Here is a 14883-nt window from a genome sequence, read left to right on the forward strand (position 1 = left end):
TACTTGGATTCTAGAACAAAAGCATCTAGACAGAAGCAGGAGGGAGAAAAGCTGGGAACTTAGACAATATTCTCAGAAGCAGAGTTTCCAAAATGATGGCCCATGGTCTAGATTTGGCCCCAAAGCACATTTCATTTGGCCCATTCACTATTTCCGAACTTGGGGATTGGTTTCAAATACGGAAAAATTGGAAGATGCTATGTTAGAATATGGATTTGCTGCTTCTCTTGAAAGATCATCTGTCCTGTACAGGCCCACGATGCTCCAGTTTGCCTCATCTCACCACTTCCTATCACCTGACACCTGACCCTAGTCACTAATTTGTGTGATCTATAGATACATGAGTCTGCCATCCCTTGTTCAAAATTATCTAGATGCAGTCAGGGTGGTTGGGAAGAGTATGCTAGGTGGAGAAAACAGCCTGAACAAAGAAGAAATAGGGAAAGTGCTGGGTGTGTTGGGGGCTTTTTCGTTAATGAAACAGTGTGGCTGGGGCTTCATGGAGGAGTCTGAGAAAGAGGGGGAATAGGGCCTGGGAGGATGAGTGGTCTCTATCTCATCTCCACCCTCATCTCCCCCGCTTCCTTCTAGGCCACCAAACATCAGCATCAGACAATGCTCCTTTCTAACACCCAGGTAGTGCCTTTGCACACGCTGCTCTCTCTGTTCGGAATCCCCTTTCCTCTCTTCTCTCTGGTGAGCACTGTGCAGATCAGCTGCATCCCACGACTAGTCACTGTTCATAGCAGGGGTCACAAAAAGCGACCTAGTCTGGTCACGCGCGGCCCCCAAGGCCCCAGGTCACGACCTCTTCCCTGAGTAGACTGGTAGTTCTCTGAATTCTCGCTCAAAATAGAATGGATGGATGGATGGATGGATGAGCGGACAGACAGGACAGACTGACGGATGAATGAATGCACACGGGATTGCAGAACAGAGCTTGGCTGTTTCCCTCCTTGAAACAGACACATGCTCCGCCCCACAAGAACAGACTGGGACAGTCTGGGGCAGTCTGGTCCCGAAGGGGCCAGGAGGCTGGACCAGGTGACCCTCTCAGACTCCCCCGAGTCCTCCCTAACCTCGTTCTCGCCCCCTCGTGGGCTCTGACCTAGAAAAGACGGGGGTGGGAAGATGGAGAGGGAGCCCACGGGCGCTAGGACCCAGCGCGGCCGGAAGGCGGGGTGGGGGCACCGCGCGCCGCTCCTTCTGCGCGGGGAGAATCTGCGCCCCGCGGCGCGCGGCGGGAGGGCGCGGCGGGAGGGCGAGCGCGCGCCGAGGTGAGTGCGCGTGCGCGAGAGCGCGCGCCAAGCGGGGCGGACAAAGGGGCGGGCGGTGGCGCGCGAGCCGGAGGGCGGAGCCGCGGGCCAGGCGGGCAGGTGCGCGCGGGCCAGAGGGCGGAGCCGCGATGCAGCGATGGAGCGCTGCCCGGGCGGGCGCCGGGGCCGGGGCCCGAGCAACTGGCGGATCGCGAGCCGGAGCCGCAGTCAGAGCCCGGACCAGGCCGGGGTTCGGGATCTCAGGGCCGGGCTGCTCGTAGCGGCGGCAACGGAGCCCCCCAGCGGCTGAGGGGCTTCCTCCCAGTTCCTGCCGGTGGCCGGGACTCAGCAAGCCCCCGCAGCCGGGGAGCGCGGGGATACCCCCCACCACATCCAGGACCCAGAGACCCCCAAGAAAGCAGGAGACCCCTCCAGATCCAACAGAGAGCGACTCCCCAGCTGGGGAAAGCGGAGACTTCCTCCGTATTCAGAAGACAGTGACCTCCCTACGGTACGGCTAAGACTACCCCTCTTCAATCTGGGCCCCCCCAAGACCTAGAACGCAGTGACCCCCCCGTCCGGGATTGCTGGGACACCCCCCCGTCAAGAACCTGGTCATTACAACTCCACACCTCAAGACACGAAGACCCAGCTCATAACGCCCCTAGATCAGGGGGTTCCTAGACCCCCCAATTCCGGTACACAGGAACCCCAAATCTAGGGAACTGAGGACAGCGCGAGAGCTACCCCTCACCAGCAAGAGGCCTCGGGGCCCCCTCAAAGCTCCAGGACCCGGGCGACTGAGCCCCTCGCGGCGCCCTTCGCATCCCAGCCTATGGTTGTGGCGCCCTGAGCCCCCCGGGCCGGGCTGACGGAAACCGAGACGGCGCCCAGGCCCCCTGCCGCGGCGTCCCCGCGGCCCCAGCCCAGGTAAGCCGGGCCCAGGTGCGTGGCCGCCGAGGTCCCTAACCCTGCAGGTGGGGAAGGAAGTATTGGGTGCACACTGCCCCCTCCCCAGCGTCGCCATGGAGCCGAGGCTGAAGGACGTCTCTTTGTGTCTCGCTCGGAGGAGCCGCCCCCTCCTCCTCTCCCTTCCCCCACCTCACACCCTAGCCCTGGGGTTTGGGCGCTGCTCCCGGGCCCCACGGGGGGAGTAGTGGTAGAGCCCCTTGTGCCATAGAGAGGGGGGAAGAGGGTGGAGAGTCTCCCCCCGCCCCTCCCAAAACTGTGAGCCCGGAGCTGTTGGACTCTCAGTCCTAGGAGTATATTTACCCCTCCCCCCCGGGCCAGGCTGAGTTCTCAAGTGAAGTCCCCCCTGGGAAGGGAAGATTTGGGGATGTCCACAGGTGAGGGGATCTGTGGCATGTGGCCCTAGGGTGACGGCTGAGGTTTTGGGTGTGTGTCTTTGTCTGTGAGAGGGCAGAGAAGGGGTGTGTTTGAGAGAATGGGTGGGAATCCTGTATTTTCTCTGCGATTCCATTGCCCCCCGGCCCAGGCCACAGGGAGGGGCTTCCCCCAAGTCACACTTTGTATGTTTTGCAGGAGGGAACAAGCTCTTTCCAAAGTGAGGCAGTGATTTCTGGGGAGGAGAGGTAGTCTGGACGAAGAAGCCATTTCAGGTCAGGGCACCTTTCTGTCCCCGTGTGCCCTGGGGCCAGCAATCCCAAGACCTTCCCTTCTCCTCCTGATCTCCATAATACCCAGGGCCAAACCTCAGGTTGGATCCATGTGTCCTGGACAACCAAGGGACCATTCTAGGTCCTTGCTTTAGCTTTCCAGGCTATACACAGCAGTAACCCAGGCCGGCCCTCAGTGAGGTCCCAAACCCCAGGCCCCACAGCTCATGGGAAGACAAGCATCCAGGGGATGTTGTACCCTGAAGTTCTGGATCAGAGATCCCAAGAAGGGGCTGGACCGTGCTGAAGGAACACTCTGGGCTGCTGGGGTTCCCCCAGTCTCTTCTCTCTGAGCCCTCTGCAGGCAAGCAGTGATGCTGAGGAAGGCAGGACTTGGTACAGGTAGCCCCACTGGGAGTTCCTTTGTTCATTTATTTATTTAACAAACCTTTAGTTAGTGTTTGTGTTGTGCCAGGCACTGGAGTCAAGGGCTTTTTTCCCCACATCATCCCGATCCCCTTTCCTGATCTCTCCGGGTCAGAAGACCCTGGGCTGCTCTCAGTTTGCCCAGGCCACTCACTGTTGGGCCAGTGGAGGTAGGCCTGGTCAGGTCCAGCTGACCAGTCCTGACCCCACACCTGAAGCACCTGGTCCTCCTCTTGCTGTAGACTTGGGGGCCCTGAGCCTGGGTGGCTGATCCCTCTACTCCCCCATTCCCAATACCAGGTGCCCCCCCCCCCCACCTTCTGCTGGCATTGACCCACAGGAGAGGATGTGACCAAGGAGAAGAGGTTGGGGGTGTTTCCGGCCAGACCTCTGGCAGCCCCTCCTGCAAATTCAAGGACAGCTGAGGCAGCCACCCTCAGCCCCGCTGCTCTGAAGACTGGGTGACCTTGGACAAGCATGTGGCATCTCCCAGAGAAAATGACAGAGAGTGAGCCACTCACTCTGCAGTATGTAGATCAGTTGGGCCACGAGGAGCACCCAGGTGTATCCTCTCCCTCTCTGAAGGAGTTCATTTCCAATGGGTTCCCAGGAGCCCAGGGCCTTATCATATGACCCACAGGCAAGGGAGTGGAGTGAGAGGCCAAATCCAGAGATTTGAGTCACTGTGACTAGGGAAAACCATCAAAAGGCCAGAGGGGGACCGGAAGTAAGATCTCCCCTCCTCATTAACCTGCAGTGGCTCCCCACTGAGTCTGGAATAAAGCACAAGTCCAGACCCTTTGTGGTGTGCCCCTAACCCATGCCTCTCAGCCATCAGCTCGCTCCTCACTCACCATCTTCTTCTGGCTCCTCTCCTCTGTGTCCTCTGATTCCCTCCCTCCTTTGGGGCTGGTCCCTCAACCTGAGAAGCCCGGCCATAGGATGGCTCAGGAGCAGCCTTCTGCCTCCAACTTCCCTTTTGACCTGAAATGGCCTGACCCAGAGTGCAGAGCTGAGTTGGACTGGCTGATGGTTGGCTTGGAGACAGTAGCCCATGTCCTCATGTGCTGGGAGACCTTGTCTCCACATCTAGACCCTGGGCTCCAGGACACGGAACCCCAGGTCTGTCTTGTCCACACTGCGGTGGCTTGTCCATCCTAGAGGCCAGCGCATCGTACAGCACCTGTGTAAAAGACAGCTTCTAGACGCATTCTGGTGATCCAAATAGCGTTTTCTCGTGTTTGCGTTTGTTGCCAGTGTTGAAAACAACATACGATTTCATAGGCGAGTTCTGATTTTTGGATCTTCTTGAATCAGATGACGTGGCATCCCCAGGCCAAAGCCGAAGAATCACCTCCTTCTTTAAGGGCACTTGCCCTCCAGCCCACCCGGGGCCTCCCCTGGCCTGCTCACTCATTTACGTGACCTGCTGGCCCCTCCTGCAGGCATCTGGCTTTGCAAGCCCAGGGTGGAGGCCAGAAAATGTTTGCTCAGCGGGTGACCTTCGTCTGTATGTGTTTTGCACACGTGGGTGTTCCTTGCCTCCACCATGGCCAAGTTAGGACAGGCACAGAGCAGTATCCCTCCGGGGCTAAGTGGGGAAGTGAACCTGCATCCCTGTAGCCAGAACATCCCAGCCTGGCCCCACCTTTACTCTGGGCTCCGGCCTGTGACCTCTCATTGTGCTAGAAGGATTCAACTACCAAAACCTTTTTAATTGTCCTGCTTGCTCAATAGCAGAAGTCCAAGGCCCTAGGCCCAGGCACTGCTGAGGACTCCTGGGGGAGGGCTGCTGTCTGGACCTCAGTTTACCCATGTGTCCAGAGAGGAATTGGACTTGAGTTTCTCTCTGCTATAAGCTTCCTCCTTGCTCTAACTTTCTAGGACTGAGTTCAAGGCGCTCTAAGTTTTGGTCAGGCAGGAGAGGTAGGGGCCTAGATGCAAGAGTCACTCAAAACTATTGACATTCCCTAAACATTAATGAAACCAACGGGTGTTGCCAAGTGGCTGGGCCGGGGGCCAGGGGCCAGCACTGGGCCCCAGCCACTGGGCATGGCCCTGGAAGGGAATGTGCCATCCTCCTGGATGAAGATCTATAGCCGCCCGAGGTCAAGGGACATAGCAGAGCACCATGCTTGAGATCCCAGGCTGTGGACTCTGCCAGGGTTTCCCACTTAGCTGCCGTGTGACCTTGAGTAAGTTACTTATCCTCGATGTGCTTCAGTTTACTTCTTTGGAAAACAAAGATAATACCCACCTCAAGGTCATCCGGGGGAGTCAGTGAGCTAAAGCATGAAGAGGGCTTAGGAAAGGGTCTGGCACATAAAAAGTGCTCAATTAACTATTGGCTCTTATTAAAAGGGGCATTGGCAAGCAGGCCACTAAGCCTTGGTGGTAACGCCACCTCAGTTTCCCCATAGCCAGTCCGGGGAGACCACAGGGCTTCTGCTGTCCCCATGAAAGGGGAAGAGTGTTGTGTGGTGCTTAAGAGCGTGAAGCATGACCCTGCTATGGGTGGGGTGGGGTGGGGTGGGTTTCGAGCCTGAGAAGGCCCTTCCAGAACCTGGCGCTGTGGCTCTCGGGGTGGGATCCAGGGCAGCTTAGCCAGAGTTCTGTAGTTGAGGCCCTCCTTCCCACCTCTGCTTTCTAGGTGAGGCACCTGCCTGTGTCTGCTGAGTGAGTTCCCCAGGCGGTTGGGCATCAGGCCAGAGCCAGGAGCAGCATCTCCAAAGGATCCCGAGTCTCACCCAAACCACCCACTCCCTCCCCTGCTCCCCTCAGCCCCCTTTCTGGCCACAGGAAGCAAAAGCAGTAGGCCCGAAGGGTCCAGTTAGAGCCCCTCCTCTCTCCCTGCCATAGTTCGGCTTCAGTCTGGAGAGAGAACAGGTGCAGATTCCCAGCTCAGCCCCCACTTGGGGAGCCGCAGAGTATCAGAGTTGGGAGGAAGCAGTGGAACATTTTTCAATGTCAAGTGCTCCCTGCCGGACACTGGGCACTGCTTTCTCATTTAGTGCTGAGAACAGCACTACATTAACCCAGAGGGAGGATTCTGACTGCCCACCGCTGTGAGCCACCAAAGTGAAACCAGCATTGAACTCCCTGGGTTCGGATCCCACCTGTACCAGTCCCTAGCTATATGACCTTGGACAAGGCAGTTGTCCTGTGCCTCAGTTTCTTCTGATGCAGTTATGGGGGTGATAATAGCCCCTACCGTCTAGGGTTTTGGCGAGGACTGTTACAAGTAAAGCACTTCAGCAGTGCCTGCCACTTCAGTGTTTGCTCTGTCGCTTCTGCCACACCCTGCGGGGTATGCAAATGAGCTGGTCCGGGCGGGAGGAAGCCACGGTGATTCCCCCGCTGCACCAGCTCTCCTCCCCTGTGACTCTAGCCACAGAATGATCCAACTGCCTCTGGTTGTTGGGATGGCCCTGAGGGACCGGTGTGGAGGCTGGACAGGACAGAGCCTCCTCATCCTCCTCCTGGTCAGGCCCCAGAGAGGCTGCACAAATCCCCACCCCAGCACCCCCAGCCCCCATCACAGCAGGAAGACTTCCTCTTCCCTAGCCAGGGCCCACTGCCCTGGAGGGAGATCTTCCCATCTGCCGGCCCTGACCCCAACTGTCTCCAGGAGGGGCAGCGAGGCCCCCAGTTAACATATTTTACTGGCAAAAAGCACGACCTCTAGACCCTGCTGTGTGACTTTGCGCAAGGTGCTTAACCTCTCTGTGCCTCAGATCTCTCATCTACAAAAAGGGATGGTGCTAGTACCTGCCTTGTAAGGTCATTCTGAGGATTAAGTGAATGAATATTCGTGAAGTGAAGTGAACGGCACTGAGTACCCCACTAAAGGTTTGCTGTTAATGTTAGTCCCACAAGCCCTGAGCAGAAAGGGAATGGGAGTCCCACTTTTACAGGTAAAAAAAAAAAAGGAGACTCAAGAGGTGAAGGTCTTTACTCGAGCTTCCATATCTAGGATTCGGAGAACATTCTGCCCACTTTTCCACCATTCACACACAGTTCACAGGGCAAAGCCGGCCAGAAGGACCCAACAGAACCTAACCTGGACTCTGGCTGCAATTCTGGACATATCACCCAGCTTTCCTGCTCCCACGCCTCTGCTCACATGGGGCCGTGACAGGCGAGTCCTGCAATACAGAGGAATCTGCAGTGCAGGCCCACGGAACTTTTCCAGAAGCTTCTAAGGCTTCCCTCACCCCCTTCCTCCACAGCCACATGCCTAGGGCAGTGGTGGAATTGCTGTGGGGGGCTGGACTCCAAGTCTCTTAAGGGTAAGCTAGGTCAGGTTCATGCTGTCTCTTCACCTCCCAGAGCCTGGCACACAGGTTGGCTTCAGGAAGGGTTTGCTCAGGTTGGGGGTTTGGTGTGCGTGTCACCGAGTGAAAGCCAGGTCCTTGCCATGGCCTCCTCACTGTTTCCAGAGCCTCTGCCATGAAAGCTCTTCCACCACCATATCCACATGCCTGGAGCCTTCTCAGTGGGGCGTTTCCTGACCACCCACCTGTCTATGATCTCACCCCTCATCCCTAACATTTCCTCACCTCTCCCTGCTTTGTTTTCCCCTCTAGGACTTCGTACTCTCTGACCTACATCTCTCAGCCACCTTCCTGATTGTCGGCCTCCAAACTAGGATAGAAGCTCCTTGAGGGCAGGTCCGTTTGTTTGGTTCATGAATGTATTCCAGATACAAGAACAGTGCCAAGCACATAGCAGAGGCTCAACAAATATTTACTGAACGTCCTAGAGCCAGACAGATAGCTCTAAGCCACTTCTTAGCTGTGTGACACCAGGCATGTCAGCTAATCTTTCGTTCTCTGAGTTTCTGTTTCCTGAGCTTTAAGGGTCATAATGGGAATAATAATAGCTTCTCCCAAGATTGTCATGAGGTTTAAACAAGTCTCTATATATACATAAAGAACTCTGTACTTTACGTGGTTCGTAAATGTTAGCTATTATTAACCTTTTAACCTGCATATTATCCCCATTTTACTGATGAGGAATGGAGGCACAGAGAGAGTAAGTGACTTACCCAGAGCTTCATGGCTAGAAATTACCCAGGAATGCCTGAATGTGGGCTCCTTCCTCCTTCTACCCCCTCTGTAGGGGCTCGGGAAGAGATGAGGGCTATAGCTAGGCAAGGGCTCATTTCTTCAGGGAGCCTCTGTCTCCCCAGTGGTCGCCACCTGTCCACTGGTGGACACCCAGCCACCGCCCCTGGGCCAGTCAGCGAGTGGCAGGCCACCTCTGTGCTCTCAGCCCTCCATTCCTATTGATCGGCCTGGGTGCCGGGCTGCCCGCCTCACACAGGCAACAAGGCTCCTGCCTCCTCCCACACCCACAGGGGCTGCCACAGGCACTGGGCCCTCAGGCAGCTGGGGAGGGGTGAGGCCCAGGACTGCTACTTCCCCCACAGGGTCTGGCTGGGGAGGGCGAAAAGAGGCAGAGAGCCCGTTCCAGCTCTGGGCACCAGCTGCAGGCGAATAGCGTCACAGGCTATTAATAACCACTAAGGATGTGCCCCAGGGAAGGGGCACACTGCGCCAGCTGGAGGGGAGGCTGAGGCAGAGCCTCGCAGCAAGGGGAACCCCAGGCTGCCCCTAGCGGGGAGGGCAGCGGCGAGAAGGTCGTTTGCAGTTTCTGCTGCTTGATCTTGGGAAGGCTTCAGCTCTTCCTCTCAGTCTTCCCACCTGGGAAATGTGGGACCTGGGTCAGATGGTCTCCAAAGTCCCTTCTGGCTCAAGCGCGTTCAGGGGGTGAGATTTAGCCGAGCCCAGACAGCCACCATTTCCAGCGTAGAAAACCAGGGTGCAGTCAGAGTGCGGCCTTCGCCAAGATGGTACAGAGTCACGGCCGATCCACGACAGAACCACAGTCCCAGACCCCTCCATCCAGCCAGTGCCGGCTTAATTCTTACAGAGGCCCACGTTAGACGGGCATTGTCAGCCCCCTTTTACTGATGGGCAAACTGAGGCTTCGGCAAGCGGCACAGCCTGACCAAGGTCACACAGCAAGAAGGGGCAAAGCTGGAGTTGGCACCAGGAGGGGAAGCAAGGAAATGATTGGAGAATATCCTTCTCTTCCTCCTTTTGAACAGAACGGGATGTTTGCTGGAGTCTCTGTGTTGCAGGACCAAGGGGAGGGAGAGGCCTTATCTGGAACCTCTTGAGGGCTCCCTGGGGCCCTGACACCCCCCGCCAGTGTTGCATGTAAAAGTGTGCATGGGGAGACTGGGAGTTTTTTCAGAGGAGAGGGTACTGAGCCTTCGGTGACCCATGAAGAGATAAGAACCACTAAATAGCTCATTTCATAGATTGGAAAACTGAAGAGAAGGGAAGGCAGGGGGCTGCCCAGAGCTCCCTGGGACCAGCAGCAGGGGTCAGTGCTCTGCCAAGCACCTTGCAGGCCTCTTTCTGGGGCCAAAGGGCCAGGCTCTGGGTCCCCCCACTCCCTGGCAGCAGATAGGAGGACCCCCATGTGAACACATTTCTGCACTGGGGTAAACAAATGAGGGTCGATGACCCCCTCTAGGGAAGGTGGCCAACAGCAGAGAGCCAGACTGGGGCACCTGCCTTGGGGACATAAAGAGGGCTCTGCTCAAGGTGGGGTGTCAAGGGGACTCCCAAGGGCCCCCACCTTCCCGAGCATGGGCTGGTCCACTGTGGGAATCCAGGGCAACCAAGCCAGGCCACTCCTCCTCAGGCCCTTCTCAGGGGATCCCAACCCTGGGCTGTGGAGCCTGGGTGGATGGGCATGATCTCTCCTTGCATTTTCCTTTGGCTTTTTCTGGACCACCAGCCATGCCTGGTTCCTTTTACTGCCTAGACCTAAAAGGATCATACCTAGTGTAAAGTTTCATTCCTGCCCTGCCTCTGTTCACTCAGTTCCCACTGCTGTCCCCAGAGATGCGTTCATGCATTCATGCATCCATTCATTCACCAAATACTGATGAAGCGCCTACGATGTGCAGGCACTGCACTAACTGCTGGGGGATCCAGAGTGAACGAAACCAGCCTGACAACATCCCCGCCCTCCTAGTGCTGAAGTTCCAGTGGGGAAGAGAGGGTCACTAGAGATCTTGCCAGGCAGTAAATTACATAATACATTAGAGTGTTGCCCTCTACCGGGGAACACTAGAACAGGATAAGGGGAGTGCGGTAGAGTAGCGCTAGTTGAGAAGGTGTCAGTTGAGCAGAACTTGGAGGAAAGGAGCCACGTGGCCATCTAAGGGCAGAGAGAACAGCGCCCAGGCCGGGAGCTGGTGTGTTTGGGGAACAGCAGGGAGAGCAGCATGTCTGGAACAGGAGGAGGGAGGAGACAGGTCAAAGGGGTAAACTGAGGGCCCTTGTAAGGATTTTGGAATGAAATGGGAGTTGATGGTGGGTGTTGAGCTGGGGAACAATTGGATCCGAGTGGGCTGTGGTGGGTGGGGGCACCAGTTAGGAAGTTACTGCTGTACCCAAGGGACCAGGATGGCTCAGACCAGTGAGAGCGGGTGCTGAGGGAGGTCCGGTACGTTTATTAATGTCTGGTGTTGATTCCAGAGTTACTTTATGCAAATACACGCAAGCGAGAAACCTATCCGTATCCCCCCCAACCCCTGGTTCAAAGTAGCATACTAAACAAAGTGAGCCGGAGGCGCAGAGAGGGCGAGGGAGCTGGTGACAGCTGCTTGCTCCACCAAGAAGCAGCTCTCTCCTACATGGCTGGGGGAGGGCCGGTGGCAGTGCCCTCTGGGGGACACCAAACATTCTACAGAAATCCCAAACCCATTCACCCTTCAACCTGGCCACCCATTTCTAGAACTGAGCATACAGACTCATCTACACATTGCCAAATGACTTACGTACAAGGCAACTTGTAGTTGGCAGTAGGAAAAAGTTGGACACGACCCAGTAGGGGTTTGGTTAAATAAATGGCAATATATCCACTCATACCTTTCCAGCTCCCTGGGAGGGGGGCCTGGGTTCCAGTTCTGCAGCGGTCCCTCCATCCCCGTCCGGGCTGCCTCCCCTCCTCGCCCTTCCTCTAGCCTTGCACAGTGTCTTGTGGGGCCTGCCTGGGTGCTGTCCTCGCCTGTGGTGCTGAAGACAGTGGGGCCAGAAACCAAGAGCGGAGAAGAGATGAGCAGGGAAGTTCAGGGTTCAGTCCTTGTCTCTGCCCTTTACCAGCTGAGTGGCCTGGGGCAGGCTGCTTAACCCCTCTGGGCCTCAGCGTCCTTATCTGTAACACGGGGGTGCCATGAAGATGACACCCCCAATGTGAAGCATTGGCATATTGAGAAAATGAGTGATAGTTTGCACGATATCAATTTAGGAACAATGAAACAGAGTGGTTAGGTTTTTGGACACTGGAGTGGTAATGCCTGGGTTTGAATCCCAGCTCTGACATTTATTGGATGATCTTGATCAAGTGACATGACTGCTCTGGGCCTCAGTTTTCTCATCTGTAAGTCGGGATGAATAACAGTCCCCGTGTCGTAGAGTGTTGTGAGGCTTAGATAAGTTAATTTCTCTGAGGCTCTTGGCACACCTCGGGGATCCTTAGTGTTAGCAGTTATGTCACTTTCCTCTCTCACAGTACCTCTAGCCTCTCTGTCCCCTCCCCAGTGTCACTCCCAGCCACACACCCCCTCTGCTGTGCTGGGGCTGGGCTATGAGAGGGAGAGCACACCCCACCGTGCAGAGGCCCTGGCCTCTAGCCCAACCTTGCCACTGACTTTCTGTGATTTTGAGCAAATCACTGTTTTCTTCTGGCCATCGGTCTCTGCATCATTAAAATGGGGCTAATGGGAGCGCCTGGGTGGCTCAGTCGTTAAGCGTCTGCCTTTGGCTCAGGTCATGATCCCAGGGTCCTGGGATCGAGCCCCGCATCGGGCTCCCTACTCTGAGGGAAGCTTACTTCTCCCTCTCCCACTCCCCCTGCTGCTTGTGTTCCCTCTCTCGCAGTCTGTCTCTCTCTCAAATAAATAAATAAAATCTTTAGAAAAAAAAAATGGGGCTAATGATACCTCACACAAGCCCCTGGGAAAATAACTATCTGCCTACAGGGTCACGTTCAAGAAAGCGAAGACATGAAAAATTACAACTTGCTGAACACATAAAGAATTATTCACCTAGCATTTGTCACACCCTGGCTAAGTACTAGGGATACCGAGGTGATTAAGGCATGGAGCTTGCTGTCAAGGAGCTCTTGGGTTTCTTGCTGGATTGTCAGTCCCCTTCAAAGCCCATTTGTGTGTCACCTCCACCAGGAAGCCACCCTGATCCCCACTGCCATGCCCTCCTTGGAAATGCTGGAACACTGACATTGTCTTTCTGGCCTTCTATTTATCTGAGTCCTTATTTTGTCTGCCTTCCTAATTCATAGGTTCATATCTTCTACCTGATGCATTGCTCTAACCTATTCACCCCATGCCAGTGCCCAGGCCCGAGTAGATATACTTGTCCGGAATCTTTAGGTTGCAGGTAACATCAACTCAATTCAAAGTGGCTTAAGCCAAAAAAAGAAGTGTATCGATGCATGAAACAAATGGTCAGGAGTATAATTGGCTTTAGTCATGCCTGGATCCAGGTGCCCAGAGTCATCAGAAATCCCTCCACCTTACAGCTCTGCTTTTCTTCTCTGATGCTTCATTCTTGGGCAGGCTCTCCCTGCACGGTGGCAAAGCCGGCCCCCCTCAGCTCCAGACCTTGTCCTCCGGCTTTGCATCCCAAGAGTCAGGAGGCATCTCTTTCCTGATAGCTGCAGCCCAAGTCCTAGGTCTAGATCCCAGTGGGTCACCTTTGGTCACAGGTTCATCTCTGAACCAGTCATAGTGATCTGGTGGATGGGATGGACCTGCTGGCCAGCCAGGCCTGGGTCCAGCCTGCCCCTAAAGCCTGGGTGGACATTCTACTGAACCGTGTGGCCTGAGAGAGGGGCCATTCCCTGAAGAAAGCAAAATTCATCTGAGAAGGAAAAAGCACCACAGGCTGACTCAAGAAGTCACTGAAAATGCCTGAGCAAGGCAAGGCGTGGGTCAGATGTGGTCTTAAGACATGGATAAGGAGGCCTCGGAGGGAGAAGCCTGGAGGTGGGAAAGGGGGATTGGGGGGTACCCGATGCGAGCTCAGCCAGGTAGACTAGGGGCATGAGGCTCCAGCCCCTCCCTCTACAAAGAATCGAAGTGGAGCAGGCCCCCCGTCCCCACGCAGTACCTGAAATAATGCTTTTGTCTTATGGCTGCTTTTGTGACACAGCTTTTCGTAATAAGACAGACCCAGAGCGGTGACCCACCGAGCCAGCAACAATCATATGTTCGATGGAATCCTTCCAGGCCAGGGCCTGGTTAAGGATACCCTTGGGGTTTGCCTGGGCTAAGGGTACAGCATGGGTGCAGTGACCTGAGTGAAGCGACCTGGGCATGGGGACAGAGAATCTTAGAATCCCAGAGTGAGAGTAAGAAAGGCCTGGTTGATGTCTCTTGGTCCAACCTCAACCCCTGCTGCCGATTCCCCAACAGATGGGCATCCAGTTCTCTGCTTCTCTACCCCCAGCGATTGAGAACCCATTTCCTCCCTGTTGTGACATGAGAACTGTCTCATTTTGAGTTGCTCTCTGCTTGGGTTTACCTTCAGGAGCCTCAGAGGACACTGCACAAGAGCATGGGACCTGAAGCCTGACAGCCTGAGTTCAAATCCAAATTAGTTAGCCCATCTGTATCCCTTTCTGTAAGATGGGGTGATCATAGTAGCGCCTACCGCCCAGACTTGTGATTGTTAAATAATTTAATCCATCATGGTTAGCCCAGCACCTGGCATATAGAAACACTCAATAAATATTTGCCCGTACTCTTGTTCTCCCATGAGACAGGATAAGAGCAGGCCCCCCCTCTCTTTACAGACTGGTCGCCCTCCAGGCAGTTGGACATACAGAGGTTCAAATCCTAGCTCTTTGGCCTCCTTGCTACATAATCCTTGGATTAGACTAGTAGCACTATAGCTGCTGTAACAAATAAGCCCCTATATCTCAGCAGCCTAACACAACGGACCTTTACTTCGGCTTCCATAGAATGTCAAGTGAGCAGCCTTCAACAGCAGGAGACTGCCCACAGCCAGGCACTCAGGCTGCTCCTAGCTCCACTGTCTTTTTTTTTTTTTAAGATTTATTTATTTCTTTATTTGAGAGAGAGAGAGCCCGAGCAGGGGGAGCAGGGGGAGCAGGGGGAGCGGCCCGCAGAGAGAGAGGGAGAAGCAGGCTCCCCGCTGAGCAGGGAGCCCGATGCGGGGCTCGATCCCAGGACCCTGGGATCATGACCTGAGCTGAAGGCACAGGCTTAACCGACTGAGCCATCCAGGCGCCCCTCCACTGTCTTTTAGGACCCAGGAGGCCTCTGTATCAGGCATGCTTAAAGGAGAGAAAATAGCGAAACTCCGCCCACTCGGAAGAAGCCCCGCCCAGCAGTGACTTCCATCATTTCTGCTCACATTCCATTGGAGAAACTGGTCACACCTGGCCACACCTGGCTGCCAGGCGGGCAGGAAATGTACTCCCCTGCTGACAACCGCCCTCCAGCAACAGCTCTGTAT

The 14883-nt window shown here is 55.4% G+C and overlaps 1 protein-coding gene across 2 annotated transcripts in view; it reads left to right on the forward strand.

Annotated features, from left to right (window-relative positions):
• The window catches only part of SBK1 (SH3 domain binding kinase 1), a 47507-nt gene that overhangs the window by 22054 nt on the left and 10570 nt on the right, over window positions 1–14883 (forward strand). Inside the window, exon 1 of one of the 2 annotated variants that reach the window (XM_045875220.3) lies at window positions 1351–2186. The exons of the other annotated variant lie outside the window; for it this stretch is intronic. The gene's annotated coding sequence lies outside the window, so the exon portion shown is untranslated. Of the gene's footprint in view, window positions 1–1350; window positions 2187–14883 lie in introns of those variants that run through there. 2 annotated transcript variants of the gene reach the window in all.

The sequence above is a fragment of the Mirounga angustirostris genome, unplaced genomic scaffold, assembly GCF_029215605.1.
Source record: "Mirounga angustirostris isolate CCGP_5_RB_7025 unplaced genomic scaffold, mMirAng1.0.hap1 SCAF_5, whole genome shotgun sequence".
NCBI lineage: Eukaryota > Metazoa > Chordata > Mammalia > Carnivora > Phocidae > Mirounga > Mirounga angustirostris.